This window comes from Macaca fascicularis, chromosome 4, assembly GCF_037993035.2.
Source record: "Macaca fascicularis isolate 582-1 chromosome 4, T2T-MFA8v1.1".
Taxonomy (NCBI): Eukaryota; Metazoa; Chordata; class Mammalia; order Primates; family Cercopithecidae; genus Macaca; species Macaca fascicularis.
In genome coordinates, this window is record NC_088378.1 from 72,535,616 (window position 1) to 72,561,592 (window position 25,977).

A 25,977-nucleotide genomic window follows, 5' to 3' on the forward strand; every position below is an offset into this window, starting at 1 on the left:
TGCCATTCAATCTTAGTCCTACTCCTTTTCTGCGTCCTTCTACATATCTGCCTTTCACTTGAATCGAATGTTGAAACCTCTGAGGATTTTGCCAGGCAATGGGGGCCCCTTTTTTCCTGAAGCAAGATAGCTAGACTTCTGCTACTTAAAATACAAAATTAATATAAGCACCTACTCAGTACTGTTGTTTATATTAATGCAAAGATTCAATCAAAGATCGGGTAATGTCAGCATGAGGAAGAATAGTTTTAAAGTAAAGAATAAAATGCTTTCACCCTTTAAAAATACATTCTGAATGGGTTGGTTAAAATTCTGACTCTCAGCCTACTTAAAAACACCCCAGGTTATAAAATACTAATGTTACAAAGTAAGTGGAGCTCATCTTTAATGAATAGATGTCAATAGATTAGCATTTTAAATATGGGATGACAGCATGATTGCAACAAACATCTGTAAAATTATTGCTTTTCATCTACATTAATTTGCTAAATGACTGCCATGCAAATAGCCCCAAACCATAAACAAAAAAAGCATTCAGGAATCATTAGTAAATTAGACCTTGGTTACCTGATTCAAAAATCAAAAAAGACATTAAGTGTGTCGATGCATAACATACAGTGTTAGAATCTATTGAGGAGGTACAGTTTAGTGGAAACCAAGGCCCTTTTGTGTCCAAAGAGAATTTCAGAGAATGAGTGCATGCTGATTTTAGTGGTTATTGTTGGCTATTATAAAGAGATTGATGTGTATCAGTGTGTTGTAAAAGAATGTTTCCCATGCTGTGACACAGTAGTTACCTTTGAATTTCTGCCTATGGATATGAATTTGTGTATGGAGATTGTTGCACTGCATTGAGTTTATACAGGCACCACAGCTACTGTAACCATCTTGCTGAGAAGTTGATGTCAAAAAGAGAGGGAAAAAAGTCAAAAATATAGGCAACTGGGTAGATAAATATCTATGTGGCTCTATTTTTTTTCTGTTTCACATAGGCCTGTCAAATATTCAAAAAATACAAATCATATACAGATTTAAAAGTTTGTAAATTTGCTTCACTTTAAACCAGTGGTTTTGTTAAAATATAGGTTTCATATATTTTACTTAAAAGGAGCTTAATTCAGAAAACTTTTATTATTTGGGGCTGTAATTTGTGTTTAATTAGTTGTTTTACTGGGGTGGGAACTTTTTAAAATTACTTTGAATGTGTGAACACAGTTCAAAATATTAAATGCAAAAGTTAATAATTCCTTATTTTCTCAAATTGGGTTCTAAGGTAAACAGAATGCATAGTGTATGAAAACAATAATATTAATAACTACCCTTAGTCACAGCACAGGTACTGCCAGGTGCTGTGCCAAATGTATTGAATCTATTACCTCATTTAATTTTCCAACAGTCATATAAGTAAATTGTTACGATTATCCCAATTTACAGATAGGTAACCATTATTTGATAATTTAAGTAATTTTTCTGAGGTTACAATGTCATAAGAAGTGCTGAGACTTGCTTTAGTTCTAACTCCAGGGAGCACACTGTCAACCAACTTGCAATGTTACTTAAAGAAAGATACTCTGTTTAACCAGGCTCCAGCTCCCTCCTATCCCCAGGTGTCCTGAGCTCAATACATCAAGTCATTCTATTTCCCTAACTCTGTCACATACTCTTATATGTGCATACCTTGTTAGTGCTGTTTCTCCTTCCTGACATACACTTCCATGTATTATTTTAAGGTTCACCCTCATTCATGCTAACAGGCTCAGCAGAAAATATTTTCTCTTGTTGTTCCAGAAAATAAACAAACAAGCAAAATTAAACTAGATGGTCTTTCCTGCGTAAGATGGTGATGCTTTTCTTTCACCGCTGTCCTGTTCCTGTCATATAGCCTTACGTTCATTCAATGTATATCAGCCTGTCATATAGGTGGTAAGATCATGGATGTACACAGTCAACAAGTTTTGCTGGTATTCCTAGTATTTGCATGCTGTCTGCAACACTGTGAATTCTCAATAATGGTTTGGTGTCTAAATAAATGTAGCAAATGCTTGATTTATCCCCTATGATTAAAAATCGTAAGATGTCATATTTGTATTGCTGGAAATTATGTCATGGTACGTAAATTATTTCTTGTAATCTTAAAATAAGCTCATATTTACTTGCTCTTAGCTGTTTCAGAGAGATACGGTCATGTAACCTCTCAAGTCCTCAGGAAGTTTTCTGGTCTTTGCTTATTTTGTATTAATAACTATCAAGATAACGTCTTTAATACAATTATATAATTCACTTTCATAGCAATCAATCCACTTGTAAATATATGTTAATTTGTGTGATATTCTGTTTTATGTCTGTCTTCCCCCAAACCTTGCATATTCTATGAAGAAAATTCCATGATTTGTTAAAAATTTTGTCTTTAGCAACTATCACGGATTATGACACCGAAGTCGAATTCAACTTAAAGGAATAAACATGCTATTTGCCTTATTACTGAGTTTGGAAAAATCAATTTAAGTTTTCTTATTTTGTACAGTCTGGTAATTTAATATAAAGATATTAGAAATTGCCTATACTGTCTAAATAATAAATGTGAGATTAAATTATAATTAAATTCTAAAAAGTTTTTAAGTAATTAGACTTCATTACATCTAGATAAAATAGACTCACTTATGCTACAAAATATTTTATATTATTGAAATTTTAATATAATCAATGAAACATAAAACTGAATTATGAAAGGTAGGCTTCTAATATGGCAAAGTTTTAATAATTCTAGTCTTCTGAAGGAATCCTCTTGGAGTTAAGGATGACTTGAGATAAAATAGACACAAAAAAATTGAACTTAGGATCATTGCAATGTTATATACCATTTAAATGTTACAAAACAATATAATACAACACAATGTGCTAGAACATGTCAAATAAATGTATAATATTAAGCCACTTGAGGCACTATTAATTAAGACCATGCTACATGAATCCTAATAAGGAACATGAAGTACCAATATCAAGCACAGGTCTCATGCTGGCGGCTGCAATAACACTTGTCCCAAAATAGTGAATGTCTTTCCCTTTTAAAAGTAGCTAAGTGTATTACAAAACTATAGATGTGACTATATTCTAGAATAGCTCAATGGTATAATGACTTCAGTTCCAGTTACTACTTATCAAAGTATGTTTTTCTATTTATAGCAACGTAAGCTGATGATGTAAAAAAAAAAAGCCTAAAGCACATGGCTTTCTAAATGTTTGGAAATTCTATTTTCAGATAATATATATTTTTGTGAAAGAAGTTCAGAGCATTAGCGAAGCATATTGGTAGAACAGTAACAAACTTGTCCTTTAAGTAATTAGAAAACTGCCAATAGTTTAACCTCATAAGAAACATATGCAAAAACTTATATTTTATATAATTATGCATACATACATATACACAAATAAACATAAGGTGTTAAGAATATCTTTAAGGAAAACTAACATAGTAAAAAATACAAAGCTAAGGAACTTTGTGTTTTGTTTGCTGTTTGTTTTTGTTGCATGATGTTGGAAATTACTGCTAAACAGATGAAACTGCTAAAATGTGTGATTTCATTAATGGAAAAAAATAATGAATGTTCTACCCCAAAGAATCCTGTTACTGAAGAATGTTTATTAGATGTAGAGAATTACCTGTAATGGTTTAACTTTTCAGATAATGTTGCTAAATAAAACCCTCCTTTTTAGAGAAGAATAAAACAAAAATCTAAAAGTCTGGGGCAAAGTCAAGGGAGATAAAGGTATTAGAGGGTATTTGCCTTCAGAAACCCTCTTCTCTCACCTCTCAGTGTCTCTGTGTGGCTTCCAAACCCTACAGGATAGTATAGGAGAGCAGGGCCAGGCTGCAACTGGCTACTGGCACGGACCTACTAGCAGCACGCTGGCACAGGGTGCCGCTGCTTTCCACCCAAATTCCACCAGGTCTCCTCTTGGTGGAAGTAGAACCACTAAAAGCTTTCTTATATTTAAATAAAGTAAGCTCACTTTATTGTTAGAATAAAAAAATGGAAGATATTAGTATATATTACATAAAAATATATGAATCTAAAATTAAATTTTATATGGGCATATAGTTAACATTAATGTAATACATGTACACATACATACAGATAGATACCTACATATATACATGTACATAAATATATAACAACATATTTGCATGTGTATTTATGGAAAAACAAAGTATTGAAACAGTCACTTGTTATGTTTTTAATAGTTAATGCAAAAAAATTTGCAGCAGAAAAAGAGCATTTACAAGTGAGAATTTATGACATCTTTTGAGTTCTTCTAATAATGGCTTATATATTCTCAGGGAATAACTAGATATGTGTGGAAAATCTGATGAACCATATTTCACTTTATCACAATTCTTTGTGTTTAATAATACTGTCAGTGCAATAAAATGTTTTAATACACGAATTGTTAATATTATAAAGATTAATAAAATTATAGCATCTAGGAGATATATTTCAATTAGGTGGCTAACATGTAACATTGTTTAATGCAAATTACATTTTATACTAAAATAAGAATAAATAATGCTAAGATAAATTAGAAGTATAAATATACAGTTATGATTTGCATGTGGTTCACCTTTGCTAGTCCTGTCTCCTAAGGGTCCACAGATGCTGTGATCATTGCTACCATCACTATACAAGTAGAACACTTCAGGTTATAACCATGTTTGGTTTCCACTGCTATAATACTTTAATAAGCAAAAGGTTCTTTGGCATCATACCATGATATCATTCTTGATATCATACCTCTAGACAGAGGCAAATTCTGATTAACATAATAATGCTCAGTATTGCTAGAAAACAAGGTGTTTTCAAACTATCCAGGGAGTATCAAAATAAAAATTAAACCATTTTAAAGATATTTTCCTGACCACATTGGGAAAATGTGATCATCAAAATGAGAATAATAATTCTAATTAATTGTCAAAATAAAGTATTATAAAAATCATGTGTCCTTAATAAAATTCAGGAAGAGAACATTTAGTGGCAATTGTAGCAACAGGTAAAACTAAACTGATGTTTGTAATACATAAAAGGAAGTGGTTGGTCTTTAAATTAAATCTTGATGGAAGAATGTTAACATATGCTAGTATTCTATTAAAAAATCTCCAGTACATATTAGATTATGTAATGTGGATTTATAGTATACTGTGTTGTTAGTGGGGAATGGGAAGTGGAAAAGATCTATTCCTAATAGATCAGAAAATATCACAAACAGCTGTTACTAGTGGTTACAGATACAGACGAGATAGAAAGCTGCTCTAATAGTGTATCGCAAGATAATGTATTGGCTAAATGTCCTGATAGAAGTATCAAAGGTATAGGCTTAATCTATGTGATTCTAAAAGAAAAATAAAACCCTAAGTTTCGTTAATCATTATAACTATTTACTCAAAAGACACACTGAAGGACAAAATAATGCATCCAGAGGTGGTCAATATCTAATATTGGCCTGTACCATGTAACACTGACGTGGTTAAATCTGAATAATATATGTGGGTTTTAGGAAGCTAAACTTTTAAGACGTAAAGTGATTAAAAATTATGTTACTTACAATTGAATGTGGCTAAATATATCAGCAATTATCTGTGTTATTTTGTTGTAGCTTTTTTTTTTTTTTTTCCCTTCTGACAATGTCTTGCTCTGTTGCCCAATCTAGAATGCAGTGGTGTAATGAGGGCTCACTGCAGCCTTAACATCCCGGGCTCGGGGAATCCTTCCACTTTACCTGGGACTACAGGAATGTGTTGCCATATCTGGGTAATTTTTGTTTGTTTGCTTGCTTGTTTTTTGTAGAGATGGGCTCTCACTATGTTGCCCAGATTGGTTTCAAACTCCTGGGCTCAAGCAATTCTCCCACCTCAACCTCCCAAAGTGTTGGGTTTACAGGCGTGAGTCACCACACCAGTCAATTGTCGATTCTGACAAGAATACTGTAAAAGAGGTTTTGACAACTAAATATAAATGTGTATCTGTATCTACCTATGTATATCTATCATCTATGTATATATGTATGTATTTCCCAGTATACCTCATACCTGGTCAAACTGTAAGACAGGCACAATCTATAAATTGCAAAATTTGTGTAAAATATTATAAACAACTGAGATCAGGCAGAATGAATGAAGATTAAGTTGGAGAGAATGATGAAGTGAAATTTGAGAGCAAGAAGAGATCAGGTAGAGCAGACCTTTTAGAAGCCAGCAGCAAAATCTTTTCAAAAGAGAGTTATGCCTTGAGGTGTAAATATTGTATCACTTATTTGCTGCAACAGGAACTTGGGTGAGCAGGCTTGTGGAGTGGATTCATGTAACCGAAGCAGAGGAGTATTCACAGAGATGATCCAAATATTCAGAAATCGGTATGTCTCTGCAGCAGTTGGAAATTGACAATTTAACATGCGGCATCCATCTATACTTAAATAACGCCATGGCCCTCCTCCATGTCTAGGAATTTATCAAAAAACAAAAACAAAAACAAAAACAAAAAACTTCAGCAATTTTCCTAGCTTCAGAGCCCTCCTTAAACTTGTCTATTGTTCCTAAACTCATTGCATATTCTTCCTAAATATAGCACAAAGTTCAATCATCTCTCTCTCTTTCTCTCTTCACCCTATATTCATTACTCCTTTTACACTTTTCATCATGTTTTCTCTTCCTATAATGTTCTCTTTGCACTCTATTCCTCCACCCTCCATCTATCATGAAATACCCAACTAAAATAGCATTCTCTCTTTTCAGCCTTCTATGACTACTCAAAAGTTCATTGGCTCCTCCAAATATTTTTTAAAATAAAACAATTGAATTTTATTCTCAATCATGTTCTATCTTAAATTACTAATTGTGTCAGTCTTAACACTACAACAGAATATAAGCCACTAAAGGCTGATTAATCAATTATCTTTTTAGTTAGAGAAGCACAAACTATCTGATCTTAGAAGGAAAAGTATTTATTATAGGAGGTGGCCCTATGCCAATATAGGCAGAGCTCAGGACATAGAGACCTGGAAGTCTTTGGGGGCTGAGTTGGGGAATCAAACAAGTCATCAACTAATCTTTCTGAAGCATCTACAGGGGTGAAAAGGCAGAGACATGCTGGAAGCTACATATATCCAGCTGTCAAAGTCAGAGTACATAGGGAAACTTGTGGAGTGGTTTATGGGAAACTGTTGTCTCTCTATAGTGACCACTGCCTAATGTCTGTTGGTAGGCTGAGGGAAGCACTTGTGCAGTAGAGGTGACCCATAGTCAGGAAGATGGGCTGGACATGCAGCAGAAGAGCGAGAGGAGAAGCTAAAAGCCACCATTGTATCTGTCATCAGTACTTCTGATCACAACAGAGATTTATGACCACTGTTTTACTTCTACCTCCCAAATTTCATGTGAATTATTCACTAGCAGCCTTTATTCTGATACCATACAGGATAGGGAATTCCCAGATTTACTAAATTGAAAATATAATTAAACACAGTAAATTAAATAGAGTTCCAGTGCACTTAAGAACAATAGACATCATTGGTTCTTTCTTCACTTCACTCATTATACATTTATTGACCATCCACATATTTATTTGTACTATCATTAAAATGGAAATCAGCAATATTTTGGAAACCATTATTGTGCAGCCTGTAATATAGGGAAACAAAAAAAATGATTGACATCTAAGCATATATAATGTTAGACATTGCACATTTTAAATTTGTACATCAAATATTCATAAAATAAGTAGCTAACAATATTCTCCACTTATTAGAACCAATGACTTCTTTCTTTTCTGCTTTTTTTTTTTTGAAGTTCAGTATAAACACTAACACACTAATTTAAAACTATGATGAAAATGTTAGCCATGGCTCAGTAACTAAACCATCCCAAACAATTTATATAATAAATAATTCTATTGTATTGAATCATCATTCCATAGTATGCTGTTTCCAAAAACCGATGACAAATATAAGCAATCAAACACAGTAAATTTATTTTCATTAGAAAGTTTTAAAATTGCAATTCTGTATTACTTTCTAATCTTCTTATATGTAACCTCTAGGAACTGCTGGAAGATGAGAGGCACACAGATTGCCTGTCTGCTTCTTATTTCCTCCCCTAGGATTTTTCTCCTGCTTCCAGCAAGCTTAAAATAATCTCTACATAAACAAATCTATTCTTTTGTATTTCTTAGCCTTATCTATCAAGTCCATTTCAAGAGTGTGGATATGAACAAAATAATGATGTGGATTGAGAGATTCACTAAGACTTATACCAGACTTGAATATTAATGCAGTAAGTGCTTGGCTTTGGAGGTGGCAAATCAGAGGAGAGAACTATATTGATATTTTTATAATGATACTAGATACTAGATCTTATGTTGGTTTCAGTCAAATAAATAAATAAATTAGACAAAATAGACCAGATTTTATAGTAAATATGATGAATTTACTCAAAGTTATAGCATGCCTAATAGCATTTTCTATATATACAATGCTAAAAAGTTTAGCAATATATGTTTCATTCCCACAAATTATACTGGGGCAAAAGTAAGCCAGACATTCAGAAATATCTTCATCATATACTCATCAGATCATCAAAGTATACAAAACCAGGAGATCTGAGATGGGCAAAACTCAGACTACTCTGTTAGATGACAGGAAGACCTTGAAATTATAATGAACATTTCCTGAAGTTTCTATGGAAAAAAATATGACACATGCATACAGGTGCATACACAGACAACAAATACACACACACACATGTATAAACACAAGCCATTAAAATAAAAAAAAAATGAGGTAACAAAATTAATACCCTGTATGTATAGATGTCTATGTGATTTCTGTTAACAAAAAAAGCTATTAAAGGTAACATACATTTTTTTTTAGTAATTTTTTTTATTTTTAAAGTAATATTCAATAATATTTACATTTAGAGATAAAAGTTTATTTAATCTACATAGAGGCATAAGTTATAATTTTGTCTTTTTTTTTTAGCTTTTATATATTACTGTAGTTTCCCAAGGAAAAATTGCAGAAATTATAAACATTCTATATATATATATAAAATATATATATATTTGTAACAATTAAGCATTTAATGGGTAGAAGATAATCCAACTTGTTATATTTTTTCAATTAAAATAACAAGTGAATAAGTAGATTTTATAATAAAAGTATGAATGGACAAACGAAACCTGGATATAAGGAAAGTCCTATTCATTTTCGTTCCCATGCTACAAGAAAACAGACATATAACAAAGGCAAATATATCTTATGATCAATCTTTAATTATCTGTGTTTTATTTACAAGATCAGCAGATTTATTTCTAAGTATATTTCTTTTGACGATAATAGATAACATGAGTCCATTTTAACAATCTACAATGTTTGAGTAAGAGAAATAAGCATATTTTTAATAGTATATAAATAATCCACCTACGGCTTTTTTTAGTATTTGAAGTTTACTATTTTGCAAGTTTCTCTGTAGTCACTTTCTCTTCCTCTCTTAAACAAAAGAAAGGGTGTTCTCTTGACATCCGTGGAATGTTCCAAAACTGGAAGGTGCCTGCCTACATTCTTATCGTTTTGTTTCATTTATTTTTTATTAGCTTATCTTATAAATTGATAGATAAAATTATATATTATTAACATAGACAATATACTTTGAAGTATATATACATTGTAGATTGACTATATCTAACTACATACATATGCATTGCCTTACTAGTTATTATTTTTGTGATAGAGATTCTGTAACAAATTTAAAATAGAAGGTGACTATATTCTTTAAAATCATTTCATCTTCATGTTTGTCTATCATTATGCATTTCAGAAGGCAAATGGGAAAGATTCAAAGGATCACTGAATAATCTTTTTATTTGCAAACATTTATTGTATTATTTACATAGGATTATGTTTAATAAAAAGAAATCTCAAATTGCAATTGACAAGTACAAGACATATCAGATTTTGTGTTAATAATTTAATAGTTACACCAAAACATACTTAATGGGCTCTCTTTCCATATTAAAATACTTCACAGATATTATTTTGTTATTTTAATTCAATGTACTATAATAAATGTATTACATAGTTTAAGTCTTATATGATGAGACAACCCTTGTTTCTTATTGCTTTCTCAATTTAACTCCAGGACACTTTAGTGATAAAGGGAATAAGAAGTTGCTTTGACCTTCCAAGTGTGGGCAAAAGACTCTCTACTTTATTTTTGCAGTTGTCAATAAAATGCAATTAAAATTGCCAGATTTGGAAAACAAAAACAAACACACAGCATGCCCAGCTAAATTTTAATTTCAAAGGCACATGATTTTTAGTATATCTCGAATATATGCAAGTGGCATACTTACATAAAGTCATCGTTTAACTAAAATTCACATTTAACTGGGCAGTCTGCATTTAATGGGTAGAAAATAATCCAACTTGTTATGTTCATTTCAATTAAAATAACAAGTGAATAAGTAGATTTTATAATAAAAGTGTGAATGAACAAACAAAACCTGGATATAAGGAAAGTTCTATTCATTTTTGTTTCCATGCTACAAGAAAACAGAAATGTAACAAAGGCAAATATATCTTATGGTCAATCTTTAATTATCTCTATGTTTTATTTACAAAATCAGCAGATTTATTTCTGATTTGGTAACCCCAGATTCAAATCTGACCTTAAAAACTCTATTTTAATAGCTGAGACTATCATGCCGCTACAGAATTGTAAGTGGTTCTGTGATGTGGAAAACCACTGAAGGTTTCAAATGAAGCCACCAAGCTGTTTTTGTTTTCCATATAAAATAAGCCAAGCAAAATACCTTCATAGGTGGGAATATATTACAGGAACTGACAAATCAATTATAATTGATTTACACGTGTCTTTTTATTACATATTATGGTGAATTTAGCAAATTCATTAGGAAATACAAATATGAACATCTGCTTAAAGAACCATCTAGCAAGAACAGTTTAAAACAAAGCATAAGAGGAATTGACTTGTCCTTTTGTATCCTAGGAAAAAAAGGACTTGGACCTGCTCTTGCTTTTTCTCCTCAGGCCAGCTAGTTAAGTTCAGTGCCTTTGTTCCTCAAAAGACAACATGCAGATAAATATGTCCAGTTGCAAAGGTATTTAAAAGTTAAAACATGATGATAAATGTGGAAGCAAAAACTGAAGTATAATCAAAGATATGCATATAAAAATATCAAAATGTCATGTATTTTGGTCATTGAACTGAATCAACTAGAATAATCATTATTTGGTTGAAAGACAAAATAAGTTATTCCTAAATCTATATGTGAATAATCTTTTTTCATATATGACACACATTATTTGTTATTCACCTTTTGCCAAAAACTGTTTTTTTTAGAGAAATTAAAAAAGACTTACAGACATCACAACAAAGTAACCATAACTGACTTTGCATTTCATATGAAACACTTGGAACAGTATTATGATAAAATATGAATACATATGTGACAATATGATACATAGACATCAAGGAGTATCAAAAATTCTCTTAATACATTTATATTTGTATAGATATATCTATCTTTATAATGATACATATGTCACCAGAACAACCATTTTTGGAACAATTTAAAATATCATCTTGTCCCTACTAAAGTTATCTCATTCTTGATTTTCACTATTAATAAGTTTATTACATTCATTTGGTTTTACATAGAAAAAAATTGAATTTCTTTTTACTTAACTAAAATGTTCTTAAACTATTTAGAGAATCTCTCACTATTTGTCTAGATTCCTCATAACAATGTACCTTTTTAACAGCTTTTATTGCAATCATATTTTTCGAAGTTGTGAAAATGGTTAATGAGTCCTGTGTCTCTAAGAAAGCCCTCTTACATAAGTAATCACTTCTCAAATCTTTTTTTTTGTTTGTTTTCTTTTTTTTTTCAGTTTTATACTTTATTTTTTTTATTTTTATTTTTATTTTTTTTTTAATTTATTTATTATTATTATACTTCTAGGGTACATGTGCATAACGTGCAGGTTTGTTACATATGTATACTTGTGCCATGTTGGTGTGCTGCACCCATCAACTCGTCAGCACCCATCAACTCGTCATTTACATCAGGTATAACTCCCAATGCAATCCCTCCCCCCTCCCCCCTCCCCCCTACCCATGATAGGCCCCGGTGTGTGATATTCCCCTTCCTGAGTCCAAGTGATCTCATTGTTCAGTTCCCACCTATGAGTGAGAACATGCGGTGTTTGGTTTTCTGTTCTTGTAATAGTTTGCTGAGAATGATGGTTTCCAGCTGCATCCATGTCCCTACAAAGGACACAAACTCATCCTTTTTGATGGCTGCATAGTATTCCATGGTGTATATGTGCCACATTTTCTTAATCCAATCTGTCACTGATGGACATTTGGGTTGATTCCAAGTCTTTGCTATTGTGAATAGTGCCGCAATAAACATACGTGTGCATGTGTCTTTATAGCAGCATGATTTATAATCCTTTGGGTATATACCCAGTAATGGGATGGCTGGGTCATATGGTACTTCTAGTTCTAGATCCTTGAGGAATCGCCATACTGTTTTCCATAATGGTTGAACTAGTTTACAATCCCACCAACAGTGTAAAAGTGTTCCTATTTCTCCACATCCTCTCCAGCACCTGTTGTTTCCTGACTTTTTAATGATCGCCATTCTAACTGGTGTGAGATGGTGTCTCATTGTGGTTTTGATTTGCATTTCTCTGATGGCCAGTGATGATGAGCATTTTTTCATGTGTCTGTTGGCTGTATGAATGTCTTCTTTTCAGAAATGTCTGTTCATATCCTTTGCCCACTTTTTGATGGGGTTGTTTGTTTTTTTCTTGTAAATTTGTTTGAGTTCTTTGTAGGTTCTGGATATTAGCCCTTTGTCAGATGAGTAGATTGCAAAAATTTTCTCCCATTCTGTAGGTTGCCTGTTCACTCTGATGGTAGTTTCTTTTGCTGTGCAGAAGCTCTTTAGTTTAATGAGATCCCATTTGTCAATTTTGGCTTTTGCTGCCGTTGCTTTTGATGTTTTAGACATGAAGTCTTTGCCCATGCCTATGTCCTGAATGGTACTACCTAGATTTTCCTCTAGGATTTTTATGGTATTAGGTCTAACATTTAAGTCTCTAATCCATCTTGAATTAATTTTCGTATAAGGAGTAAGGAAAGGATCCAGTTTCAGCTTTCTACTTATGGCTAGCCAATTTTCCCAGCACCATTTATTAAATAGGGAATCCTTTCCCCATTTCTTGTTTCTCTCAGGTTTGTCAAAGATCAGATGGCTGTAGATGTGTGGTATTATTTCTGAGGCCTCTGTTCTGTTCCATTGGTCTATATCTCTGTTTTGGTACCAGTACCATGCTGTTTTGGTTACTGTAGCCTTGTAGTATAGTTTGAAGTCAGGTAGCATGATGCCTCCAGCTTTGTTCTTTTGACTTAGGATTGTCTTGGAGATGCAGGCTCTTTTTTGGTTCCATATGAACTTTAAAGCAGTTTTTTCCAATTCTGTGAAGAAACTCATTGGTAGCTTGATGGGGATGGCATTGAATCTATAAATAACCTTGGGCAGTATGGCCATTTTCATGATATTGATTCTTCCTATCCATGAGCATGGTATGTTCTTCCATTTGTTTGTGTCCTCTTTTATTCACTGAGCAGTGGTTTGTAGTTCTCCTTGAAGAGGTCCTTTACATCCCTTGTCAGTTGGATTCCTAGGTATTTTATTCTCTTTGAAGCAATTGTGAATGGAAGTTCATTCATGATTTGGCTCTCTGTTTGTCTGTTACTGGTGTATAAGAATGCTTGTGATTTTTGCACATTAATTTTGTATCCTGAGACTTTGCTGAGGTTGCTTATCAGCTTAAGGAGATTTTGGGCTCAGACAATGGGGTTTTCTAAATATACAATCATGTCATCTGCAAAGAGGGACAATTTGACTTCTTCTTTTCCTAACTGAATACCCTTGATTTCTTTCTCTTGCCTAATTGCCCTAGCCAAAACTTCCAACACTATGTTGAATAGGAGTGGTGAGAGAGGGCATCCCTGTCTTGTGCCAGTTTTCAAAGGGAATTTTTCCAGTTTTTGCCCATTCAGTATGATATTGGCTGTGGGTTTGTCATAAATAGCTGTTATTATTTTGAGGTACGTTCCATCAACACCGAATTTATTGAGCGTTTTTAGCATGAAGAGCTGTTGAATTTTGTCAAAAGCCTTGTCTGCATCTATTGAGATAATCATGTGGTTCTTGTCTTTGGTTCTGTTTATATGCTGGATTATGTTTATTGATTTGCGAATGTTGAACCAGCCTTGCATCCCAGGGATGAAGCCCACTTGATCATGGTGGATAAGTTTTTTGATGTGTTGCTGAATCCGGTTTGCCAGTATTTTATTGAGGATTTTTGCATCGATGTTCATCAGGGATATTGGTCTAAAATTCTCTTTTTTTGTTGTGTCTCTGCCAGGCTTTGGTATCAGGATGATGTTGGCCTCATAAAATGAGTTAGGGAGGATTCCCTCTTTTTCTATTGATTGGAATAGTTTCAGAAGGAATGGTACCAACTCCTCCTTGTACCTCTGGTAGAATTCAGCTGTGAATCCATCTGGTCCTGGACTTTTTTTGGTTGGTAGGCTATTAATTATTGCCTCAATTTCAGAGCCTGCTATTGGTCTATTCAGGGATTCAACTTCTTCCTGGTTTAGTCTTGGAAGAGTGTAAGTGTCCAGGAAATTATCCATTTCTTCTAGATTTTCCAGTTTATTTGCGTAGAGGTGTTTATAGTATTCTCTGATGGTAGTTTGTATTTCTGTGGGGTCAGTGGTGATATCCCCTTTATCATTTTTAATTGCGTCGATTTGATTCTTCTCTCTTTTCTTCTTTATTAGCCTAGCTAGTGGTCTGTCAATTTTGTTGATCTTTTCAAAAAACCAACTCCTGGATTCATTGATTTTTTGGAGGGTTTTTTGTGTCTCTATCTCCTTCAGTTCTGCTCTGATCTTAGTTATTTCTTGCCTTCTGCTAGCTTTCGAATGTGTTTGCTCTTGCTTCTCTAGTTCTTTTAATTGCGATGTTAGAGTGTCAATTTTAGATCTTTCCTGCTTTCTCTTGTGGGCATTTAGTGCTATAAATTTCCCTCTACACACTGCTTTAAATGTGTCCCAGAGATTCTGGTATGTTGTATCTTTGTTCTCATTGGTTTCAAAGAACATCTTTATATCTGCCTTTATTTCGTTATGTACCCAGTAGTCATTCAGGAGCAGGTTGTTCAGTTTCCATGTAGTTGAGCGGTTTTGATTGAGTTTCTTAGTCCTAAGTTCTAGTTTGATTGCACTGTGGTCTGAGAGACAGTTTGTTATAATTTCTGTTCTTGTACATTTGCTGAGGAGTGCTTTACTTCCAATTACGTTGTCAATTTTGGAGTAAGTACGATGTGGTGCTGAGAAGAATGTATATTCTGTTGATTTGGGGTGGAGAGTTCTATAGATGTCTATTAGGTCTGCTTGCTGCAGAGATGAGTTCAATTCCGGGATATCCTTTTTAACTTTCTGTCTCGTTGATCTGTCTAATGTTGACAGTGGAGTGTTGAAGTCTCCCATTATTATTGTATGGGAGTCTAAGTCTCTTTGTAAGTCTCTAAGGACTTGCTTTATGAATCTGGGTGCTCCTGTATTGGGTGCATATATATTTAGGATAGTTAGCTCTTCCTGTTGAATTGATCCCTTTACCATTATGTAATGGCCTTCTTTGTCTCTTTTGATCTTTGATGGTTTAAAGTCTGTTTTATCAGAGACTAGTATTGCAACCCTCGCTTTTTTTTGTTCTCCATTTGCTTGGTAAATCTTCCTCCATTCCTTTATTTTGAGCCTATGTATGTCTCTGCGTGTGAGATGGGTCTCCTGAATACAGCAGACTGATGGGTCTTGACTCTTGATCCAGTTTGCCAGTCTGTGTCTTTTAATTGGAGCATTTAGTCCATTTACATTTAAGGTTAAGATTGTTATGTGTGAACTTGATCCTGCCATTATGATATTAACTGGTTATTTTGCTCGTTGGTTGATGCAGTTTCTTCCTAGCCTCGATGGTCTTTACATTTTGGCATGTTTTTGCAATGGCTGGTACCGGTTGTTCCTTTCCATGTTGAGTGCTTCCTTCAGGGTCTCTTGTAAGGCAGGCCTAGTGGTGACAAAATCTCTAAGCATTTGCTTATCTGTAAAGGATTTTATTTCTCCTTCACTTATGAAACTTAGTTTGGCTGGATATGAAATTCTGGGTTGAAAATTCTTTTCTTTAAGAATGTTGAATATTGGCCCCCACTTTCTTCTGGCTTGGAGAGTTTCTGCCGAGAGATCTGCTGTTAGTCTGATGGACTTCCCTTTGTGGGTAACCCGACCTTTCTCTCTGGCTGCCCTTAAGATTTTTTCCTTCATTTCAACTTTGGTGAATCTGGCAATTATGTGTCTTGGAGTTGCTCTTCTGGAGGAGTATCTTTGTGGCGTTCTCTGTATTTCCTGAATTTGAATGTTGGCCTGCCCTACTAGGTTGGGGAAGTTCTCCTGGATGATATCCTGAAGAGTGTTTTCCAACTTGGTTCCATCTTCCCCCTCACTTTCAGTCACCCCAATCAGACGTAGATTTGGTCTTTTTACATAATCCCATACTTCTTGCAGGCTTTGTTCATTTCTTTTTGTTCTTTGTTCTTTTGGTTTCTCTTCTCACTTCATTTCATTCATTTGATCCTCCATCGCTGATACTCTTTCTTCCAGTTGATCGAGTCGGTTACTGAAGCTTGTGCATTTGTCACGTATTTCTCGTGTCATGGTTTTCATCTCTTTCATTTCATTTATGACCTTCTCTGCATTAATTACTCTAGCCATCAATTCTTCCACTTTTTTTTCAAGATTTTTAGTTTCTTTGCGCTGGGTACGTAATTCCTCCTTTAGCTCTGAGAAGTTTGATGGACTGAAGACTTCTTCTCTCATCTCGTCAAAGTCATTCTCCGTCCAGCTTTGATCTGTTGCTGGCGATGAGCTGCGCTCCTTTGCCGGGGGAGATGTGCTCTTATTTTTTGAATTTCCAGCTTTTCTGCCCTGCTTTTTCCCCATCTTTGTGGTTTTATCTGCCTCTGGTCTTTGATGATGGTGATGTACTGATGGGGTTTTGGTGTAGGTGTCCTTCCTGTTTGATAGTTTTCCTTGTAACAGTCAGGACCCTCAGCTGTAGGTCTGTTGGAGATTGCTTGAGGTCCACTCCAGACCCTGTTTGCCTGGGTATCAGCAGCAGAGGCTGCAGAAGATAGAATATTGCTGAACAGCGAGTGTACCTGTCTGATTCTTGCTTTGGAAGCTTCCTCTCAGGGGTGTACTCCACTCTGTGAGGTGTGGGGTGTCAGACTGCCCCTAGTGGGGGATGTCTCCCAGTTAGGCTACTCAGGGGTCAGGGACCCACTTGAGCAGGGAGTCTGTCCCTTCTCAGATCTCAACCTCCGTGTTGGGAGATCCACTGCTCTCTTCAAAGCTGTCAGACAGAGTCGTTTGCTTCTGCAGAGGTTTCTGCTGTTTTTGTTATTGTTTACTGTGCCCTGTCCCCAGAGGTGGAGTCTACAGAGACAGGCAGGTTTCCTTGAGCTGCTGTGAGCTCCACCCAGTTCGAGCTTCCCAGCAGCTTTGTTTACCTACTTAAGCCTCAGCAATGGCGGGCGCCCCTCCCCCAGCCTCACTGCTGCCTTGCCGGTAGATCACAGACTGCTGCGCTAGCAATGAGGGAGGCTCTGTGGGTGTGGGACCCTCCCGGCCAGGTGTGGGATATGATCTCCTGGTGTGCCTGTTTGCTTAAAGCGCAGTATTGGGGTGGGAGTTACCCGATTTTCCAGGTGTTGTGTGTCTCAGTTCCCCTGGCTAGGAAAAGGGATTCCCTTCCCCCTTGCGCTTCCCAGGTGAGGGGATGCCTCGCCCTGCTTCAGCTCTCGCTGGTCGGGCTGCAGCAGCTGACCAGCACCGATCGTCTGGCACTCCCCAGTGAGATGAACCCAGTACCTCAGTTGAAAATGCAGAAATCACCGGTCTTCTGTGTCACTCGCGCTGGGAGTTGGAGACTGGAGCTGTTCCTATTCGGCCATCTTGCTCCGCCACCCCCTCAAATCTTTCTATGCAGTGTTTCAGTGACATTTTAGTTATCATGCAGCATAAATGATCTACTTTCATTAAAATATTAGTTTTAATGTATATGTTTCTTTGGTAGAATGTTATCAAAATAAATAAAATGTAGGCAAGTTAGCCAAAACATAACATTTGTTAAATAATTTAACACAAATTCTGTAATTTTAATTCTTTTCAAAGCACATTTTCTTTCTTTCATAGTTGTTTATTATAAACATTTAATCAAATTTTTGTGGGTGTCATTCCAGTTTTTTCTTGAATAGACTTATTTTTAAAGAGTATTGTAATCACAACAGTCGTTAGACTGTAGTCATGTCATATATGATCAATTAAATAAGCCTAGAAATCTAATGTGCCACACAATAATTATAATTAATAATATTGTGTGGCATACTAAAATTTTTCTACGAATGTAGGTTTTAGCTGTTCTTACACACTCCCAGTAAAAAATTAAATATGTGAGATGATAAACACGTCTATTGTGTTGGCTATAGTAATCATTTTATTTTATATTTGTATATCAAAACATCATGCTGTACACTTCAAATATGTGCAACAAAAAATAATACAATGAACAGTCCACAACCTATGTATGTGTGTATGTGTATATGCATGCATAGTTAGTTTTGGCACATAGGAGTTTGATTCTCCACTGGACCAGTAAGAATAATTGTAGCCAGGTGCAGTGGCTTATTCCTGTGATATCAGCACTTTGGGAGACTGAGGCGGGTGGATCATGAGGTCAGGAGATCGAGACCATCCTGGCGAACATAGTGAAACCCCGTCTCTACTAAAAATACAAAAATTAGTCAGGTGTGGTGGCAAGTGCCTGTAGTCCCAGCTACTCAGGAAGCGGAGGCAGGGGAATTGCTTGAACCTGGGAGGTGGACTTTGCAGTGAGCCGAGATCGTGCCACTGCTTTCCAGCCTGGCAACAGAGCAAGACTCTTTCAAAAAAAAAAAAAAAAAAGAAAGAAAGAAAGAAAAAGAAAAAAGAAAACTAGGATAATTGTTGCACATGGTATGGGCTAGACTCCTTCAGAGCTCTCCCAAGATAATACTAAACAGTCTGGGTCCCTGTAATCTCAGAGCGTATCCTCTAAAATTAAGAGAGATTTTGCTGATTATTATAAAAATTTATGGTTAAAATCAGTGGTAAGTAAAAAGAAATGAAATGTATATGTGAGTGTGTCAAAGGGAAAGAACAAGAGATGTTTTTAATAAATTAATGGAAATGTGTAAAACCAGAAGGAAATTATAATAATGATAAATTTAGATCAGAAAAACTCTGACTTAAGATTGTTTTGTGACCATTAGAAACCAAAGGTAAGAGAAGTTAAAATTTGAATCGTTTTATTAAAACATTAAAATCACAACAGATTATCAATCATAACCAATATGTGCAGATTCCTAATATAGCCTGTGAAATGAACACAAACAGAATATAAACATAACAGAAGGTAGAGCTTCCTTAGAAATACGAGGAATCAAAAGGAAAAAGCAGTAAAACCAGAGAAAAGTTTTGGGGTGCACAGAAACTACGTTCATTTTTCCTAATCTTGGTTACGCTGTCCCACATAGGAAAAACATAAGTAGAATTTTTAAAATGATGATTTATAGGGAGATAGAGGGAGATTGAAATAGATACATAGATGATGATGATGATGATAGATAGATAGATAGATAGATAGATAGATAGATAGATAGATTAGATAGAAAGATTAGATAGACGCACATATGTGGAGGTGTGTGATGAAGTTAATTAATATAGGCAATGAATAAATAATTACCATATATAGACATAATGGGAAAGTAATATTTTAGTCACAGTAACATTTTAATATATGAAATAAAATATATAGATTCACTTATTCCGCTTTCCATTGTTTTGGGAAAAATAATATGTTTATTTTTACTCTATCTCTAATTCTAAAACTCACAAAGTATGATGATTCCCTCATATTTCCAGTGTTTTAATAGATTTCCTCATATTGATAGATGCATTATTTTTCATGTTGGCCAGGAGTGAATGAGAATCTGTTATTTTTAAATAAATTACTCTTTTAAATCACATAAAATTATTTTTTCAACAAGAATCATGAACAATCTAAAATGGTTTGCACTATTGAATTTTTAAGCAATACTTTGTTGTAGATTAACAAGAGTAAACTTATGTTTTTGAACTACTATGAGTTCTTAATTTGTGGAGTTTAGTGTGAATTTATATAATAGTGCATTCTATATCTCTCATGCAGGATGTTTCAAAATATTATAAACTTTTTTACAAAATAACTTGTAAATTTTACTACCCATTTTAGTTTTCATTTTTGGTTGTCTTTCTCTTTCTTTGGATATATAAAAGACATGAAACAATTCACTGTATGCTATAATGATTGCTTTTCTAAATTATTTGTGTGATCTTTTTGCAGATATAGACAGCACACAAATAACTTGGTTTCAGTAGACTATAAACATGAGTGCTGACACATTTCTGTATGTGTTAAGTTGCCTTTAAAGACAAGTCAGGAACACTAATAATTTTCTATCTTTTTAGAAAGCTGAACATCACCAGACTCTTTATGACTCACAGTAAAATATCCTCAGATGCATACAGACAACCTATTTTACAATTTACAACATGTTTTAAAAATTCACTCAAATGTACATAGTTAATAGCCACTCTGCCATGATCAATTACTTCTAGAAAGCCCCTTAAGCCAAGAAAAAAAAAAGTGTTTTAAAAAACTATATACGACTTTAATTTTTTTGACATACTTTCACATCTCACAGTGATAAATAATTTCTAACACACTATCACTCCAAATAAGTACATCAATAACTGGCTAAAATATATAAACTGAAGATACTGAGTACAACCATGACACCAAGACCCGTGGGATACAAAAGAGAAAATGGTAGCACACTGAGACCGAATAAGCTTCTAATTTTTCATCAGCTTATGGGAATAAAGATTTCAAATATCTCCTTTTCTTTGGAAAACTGAGTTTGGGTTAATCGTTCATATCTGTTTTGCTGTAAACTTAATAAACGTCAACTATGATACTAGACAAAACTGATGATGATAAAAATGAGTTCCAGTTGATAACCTGCATTGTAATTTGGAATGCATTGAACCAATTACACATTACTATCGGGGATTCATAGCTTTGGGCATTCCTAAATGCAATGTAACTCGTAACTAAGAGTTAATCTTCCTAAGTCCATAAAGCTATGCCTATAGAAATATTATAAGACAGAATAATTCCTATATGGGTATCTCATGTACCAGTCCCTGAGGTCTCATTCACTCACATTAAGCTTTCATTGGGAGTCCAACATAAAAGACACTACTGATGCAACTCAACCGGAATTCTGGGTTTCCTGCCCTGTAGAGTAAGTAAACTTGGTACCAGGGATGACCTACAGTTGAGTTTAATTGTCTTGTTTAGTCAAAGTGGCAATTTCAGAACAGGTCAATTTCAAGACATTCACCAATATCCATCTGCACTGGTAGAAACCAAATAAAGTTTAAAATAGCATGTTGTGTGCATGTGAATTGATCATTGGGCAAAGGAGACAGAGTTGGATTTTGGAGTTACCGAAGCAGGCTGGAATTCAAAACAGCCATTTAGAAGAAATGACAGAAAAGTGAGTCAAAATTTCTGTGTACAATTCCCTCCCAATAGTTTGTTAGTTCTTTAGACTTCTGAACACTGTTGGAGAGACTAAGAATCCATGCAGAAAATTAATAAATGGAGCAAAAATTACAGTAGTCTTATGTTACTTGAAGTCTTAAGTTGGAGAAGACTGTATAAATATCCCAGTCCTTTAATTGAGACTGAGGGCAGCAGTGGCTCATCTGGATTTGCTGCTGTGGGGATGCCAGCTGCAGCGTGATTGGGGCTACATGCTCTGTGGAGCTGGAGGGGGCCAGGAACAGGAGAAAGCCTCATCCCCTACTGAGTTGGCAGAGTGGGTGTCCCGCACTCCTAGGCACAGCTGCAGCCATGCAGCCACAGCTCTGGATCCAGGCATCCCTGTGCTCTCAGGGGCCCAGGAAGTCTCCCTGCCCCTAAAGGCTTGAACGTATCTGTTCCCTCTCCCTGTGCCTGCTCTGATGTTGTAGCAAAGTTGAAGCTAAGCCCAGAAACCGTCAGGACCCCACCAGGTGTTCATGTGCTCAGGACAGTGCTTACACACCAGCCCTCCCAATGCCTCAGTCTCCTCAAAAACTTTGAGCACTGATGAACTCAGTGAGGGAGGCTGGGGGCACTGAGGGCAGCTCAGCACGAACCTGCAGGGGCTCCTCAGCATGAACGGCCCAGGTGCTGTGGATGGCATGTTGATGATGGCAGGAGACAGACAGGCTCCTAGGCACAAAGGAGCAGGACCCTGATGAAACCCTACCTTCAAGCCATGGCTGGCCTGAAGCTTGGCTGACACTTCTGGGTGGAGTCTAGGTCCCAGAGTGAGAACTTTTGGTGCTTTTTCCAGGCCTGCCCATGGCCCCCCATGGATGAATTAGCATGCACTTCCTGACTTTTGAGCCCAAAAAAACTTTGGACTCAGCCAGACTTGGACAGACATCAAGACTACCAGCTTTGGGAAGGAGCTACCCACTTTGGGTCTCCTTGACTCATTGGGATGACCTGACTGTGGAAGGGAGCTACCCATTTCATGTCTTCTGAGATCTGTTCTGTCACTTAATGAAGCTCCTCTCCACCTTGCTTACCCTCTAGTTGTCCACCTACCTCATTCTTTCTGAATGCAGGACAAGAACTCAGGACCTGCTGAATGACAGCACTGAAAGAGTGGTAACTCCAACAGGGCTGAAACACCCCCACATTCACCACATTGAAGGTGGTGAGAAGGAGAGAAGAGCTGTGGCCCTTCGGGGAGCCCAGATCTAGGGATTCCCTGAGCTTGGGCTATGACACTGTCTTTGGGGCTCTGCTTCCAGGTGCCACTGCATTCCCCTCATCCAGATGCAGATGCCTGCTCTGCTGCAGCAGCTGACATGCCTGGCTGTGCACAGTGGCCCTCACTACCCAGCGCCTGGCTCACCCTTGGCAGGTGAGAGATCTGGGCTGGCATCACAAGCTTAGTGCAGCCTGCCAGGCTGAGTGGATGAAACAAGCCAAGTGGGTGTGAGCAATACCCAGGCAAAAGGTGGTACTGACCACAGAGGTTTCCAGCTGGTGAAGCAACACCCCAACAATCCTGTGACAAGATCACATAAGAGCAATTCATAGAGCAAGAAAACTACACTTTAAGAATAAAGACAAACCAGAAATATATCAGCCTTAATAAACTATGTAACACAGCCTCAACTGCATCAAGATAATATGCTTTTAGATATGTATTTTTGACAAAAGGAAAATGAATTCTCACTGAAGGAAAATGTCATCTAGACACCCTATATTCTTTTCCTATGCAATGTCTAAAATTCAATTTAAAAAAAGTCAGCAAGCATGCCAACAATTGGGATTCCATGACTTAAAACCGGAGAGAGATCAAAAGACAAAACTGACACACACAAACACACACACACACACACACACTCTCTCTCCAGAAATTTGAGATATCAGAAGAGATTTTTAAAAATTATAACTAATAATTTTAATAAATCACAGATTACGAAATGGAAAATTAAAAATATTATTTAGTCTATAAGGAAAAAGCTTACTCAAATCTTTTTAGGGGAGAAAATGGTAATTGAGTGTAAATTCTAAAACTAGATCAATTTAAAATTAAAAATTACATATTCAATAGAAGGGTATATAGCAAATTACAAACAAGAAAATGCTGGAGAATTGGAATATCCATCAGTGTTAAAATAATTGAATTACACACAGAAATAAAGAGGAATAAGAAAAAAGCGAAAGTGAAATATTGTACATGGTAAAAATATTGACATATTATGATATCAGGAGAAAAACATGAAAAGGAAAAGCATAGAAGCAATATTTGAAGAAATATTAGCTTAGATCTCTTAATCTGATGAGACATCTGACCCTAGATTTAAGTTTTATGAACTCCAAGCAGTATGAACACAAAGAAAACTGCGAATAGGTATGCTATAGTAAAAGTGCTTAAAATTGAACACCAAAATTCTTAAAAGCAGCCATAAGTACACACACACACACACACACACACACACACACACACACACACACATTATGCTTATGGAGCAACTGTAAGACTGAGAGCAGACTTTTCAATGGAAACTGTAAAATATATAGAAAAGTAACCCTAACATAAAATAACTGCTTACTTGGAATTATATACTCCATGAAAATTAGTATAGATAAGCATGAAATAATGGCATTTTCAACCAAACAGAACTGGAAGAATGCAAATTATCACCAGGAGAACTTCATTAAAGGGAACATAAATGGATATTCTCCAGACACAATAGGAAATTAACCCATGTGCAAGTAATAAAATGCAAGAAACATGTGAATCATTGGGAAATGTGTGAAAATCCAAATTTATATTGTTTAAAACAATAAGAACTTGATGTGTGGTTTTAAATTTATATAGAATTAAAATATCTGAAAATGATAGTAGAAAAGATGAAGGGGGTACTAGAATCAAAATAATTTTAGCTTTTTCTTTGTCTAGGGAGTAATAAAAGTACTAATCAGATTCTAGTATGTCAAAGAAGCATATGGTAGTCCTTGAGATAATTCTAAAAGATTAATACAGAATGAATAATTAGAAAGTTGGAGGTGGAGCAAGATGAATAGAAGCTTCCACTGATCATCCTCCTCACAGAAAGAGCAAGTTAACAACTGTTTACCCAAAAAGCACCTGCATAAAAACAAAAACATCAAGTGAGAAGAGAGGAAAAAATAAAGAGGACTTTATCTTGTAATTTGGATAGCAGCTCAGTCACACCAGGATAGGGCACTGGGCAGAGTAATGATGTCCACATTTCAGGCCCTAGTTCCTGGATGAACTTTCTAGACATACCCTCATCCAGAAAAGGAAAGGGAAGGATTCAGTCCTGGCAGGAATCATCATCAACTGACTAAAGAGCCCTTGGGCCCAGAAACCAGGTAGTAAATACCATGAGCCTTGGGTGAGACTCTGAGATATGCTGGTCTTAGGTGTGACCCCGACATTCCAAGCAGTGGTGGCCATGAGGAAAGAGTCCTGCTTGAGAAAAGCAGAAGGAAGATTAAAGAGGACTTTTTCTTACAGTTTAGATGCCAGCTCAGCCATGGAGGGGAAGAGCTCTTGGGATCCCCAATTCCAGGCCGTGGATCTTAGATGGCATTTCTGGGACTACCCTGGTCCAGAGGTGAGCCCATTGCCCTGAGGGTGAGTCCCAAGCCAGACAGCATTCACCACATACTGACCGAAGAGCACGTGAGCCATAAGTAAACATCAGCAGTATCCTGGCAGTGCTGACTGTGGACCTCTAGTGGTGATAGACATAGAGAGAGAAACTTCTGCTTGTGGAAAGGGGAGGGAAGAGAGGAAAGGGGAGGGAAGAGAGGAAAGGGGAGGGAAGAGAGGAAAGGGGAGGGAAGAGAGGAAAGGGGAGGGAAGAGAGGAAGGAACATCATCTTTTGGTTTCAGTGGCAGCCCAGCCACAGTAGAATAGAGTACCAGGTAGATTTCTAAGGTTTCTGACTCTAGGCCATGGCTCCTGGACACCATCTCTGGGTATGCCCAGGTCCTGGGGGAACTCACCATCCCGAAGGGAAGGACACAGACTAACTGGCTCTACTATCTGCTGATTTTAGAGACATAGGGCCTTGAGTTTACATT